This window comes from Etheostoma cragini, unplaced genomic scaffold (assembly GCF_013103735.1).
Source record: "Etheostoma cragini isolate CJK2018 unplaced genomic scaffold, CSU_Ecrag_1.0 ScbMSFa_1714, whole genome shotgun sequence".
Classification (NCBI taxonomy): domain Eukaryota; kingdom Metazoa; phylum Chordata; class Actinopteri; order Perciformes; family Percidae; genus Etheostoma; species Etheostoma cragini.
In genome coordinates, this window is record NW_023265797.1 from 10,632 (window position 1) to 12,048 (window position 1,417).

At 44.9% G+C, this 1,417-nt stretch overlaps 1 long non-coding RNA gene across 1 annotated transcript in view; it reads right to left on the reverse strand.

Annotated features, from left to right (window-relative positions):
- LOC117940111 overlaps positions 1–524 on the reverse strand; it is a 1,412-nt gene extending 888 nt beyond the window's left edge. Inside the window, exon 1 of the long non-coding RNA XR_004655705.1 lies at positions 278–524. This is a non-coding gene — a long non-coding RNA (uncharacterized LOC117940111). The remainder of the gene's footprint in view (positions 1–277) is intronic.
- Between the last annotated feature and the right edge of the window lie 893 nt (positions 525–1,417).

The following is a 1,417-nucleotide window of genomic DNA, read 5'->3' on the forward strand; positions in this document are numbered from 1 at the left end:
AAAACGGATCCTCTCTGTGTTGTCTAAAACGGATCCTCTCTGTGTTGTCTAAAGCGGATCCTCTCTGTGTTGTCTAAAGCGGATCCTCTCTGTGTTGTCTAAAGTGGATCCTCTCTATGTTGTCTAAAACGGATCCTCTCTGTGTTTTCTAAAGTGGATCCTCTGTGTTGTCTAAAGCGGATCCTCTCGGTGTTGTCTAAAGTGGATCCTCTCGGTGTGGCTCCACGGTAACATAAGGAGAGGCCAGACAGCGTGGGGGGGGTGAGGGTCTTCTCACCTGTGTGTCCCTGTAGTTTCTGAACTATCTCTTTGGTCTGCAGGTTCCAGATGTACACCATGCTGTCCTCAGAGCCCGACACGATCCACTGAAACACAGAGGTCAGAGGTCAACCTACAGAGGTCAGAGGTCAACCTACAGAGGTCAGAGGTCAACCTACAGAGGTCAGAGGTCAACCTACAGAGGTCAGGTCAACCTAGCAACCTCAAAACTGACACACAGAGGTCATCTTAATAAAAAGTTTACATTTTTGTCCCTATTTTCAACACATTTGATGCTTTTTTTTCAATGTTTGTAACATTTTTGACGTTTCCAACACTACGTAACACTAACTTATTAACTTTAGTTTTACAGTTATTTTTGGAATTATATATTTGTACACACACACACACACACACACACACACACACAGTGTAAATATAATCAGTATGATATAATAAATAACTAGTGCTGTCAAATGATTAAAATTATTAATCAAATTAATCAGAATTTCCAGTGGATTAATCACTATTTGCCAAAGCATTTACAAAGCCGCTGTCAGCTAGACTCACTGAGACTCTTCTCTGCACCATGTGAGCGACACAGTTCACGTGTTCATAGCGTGTAAGTCGAATTGCGGCAACCATGTCGCGTGCACTGTCAGTCCCAATGGTCGTCTTGCCCTCGATGTCCCTCTTACGTTTAACAGAAAGGAACTGGTCTTTACAAGCCTCCTCAGTTTTTAATATAGTCAGCGCAAAAGAAGAAATGTGCCGTTGCTCCGAGGTCATTGTTGTTACTCACTGATGTCCAGTGGTCTCCTGTCAGGGCCATGTGATTTACCTGAGCCGAGACCTCTTTCCTTTATCTTTTTCGTGTTCATAGAGCTCGTGGATGTTCGTCGTGACTGTGGCTCTCGACGGTGGCGTATAGGATGAGTCTGGAGACGCCACTTTCAAAACATCAAGGAAACCTGAGTCTTCTACGATGCTAATGGCTCGACAGTCCTTTGCAATCCATGTTGCTATTGCGTTGGTCAAATGATCTGAGGTGGATTTGGTTAAAGCGTGGTCTGGACCCGACGGCCCGGCAGACGCATGTTTGGCGTTGACGTGGTACCTCGAGCTCGAACGGCTCCGGTAAAATAACCTTGTACTTGTT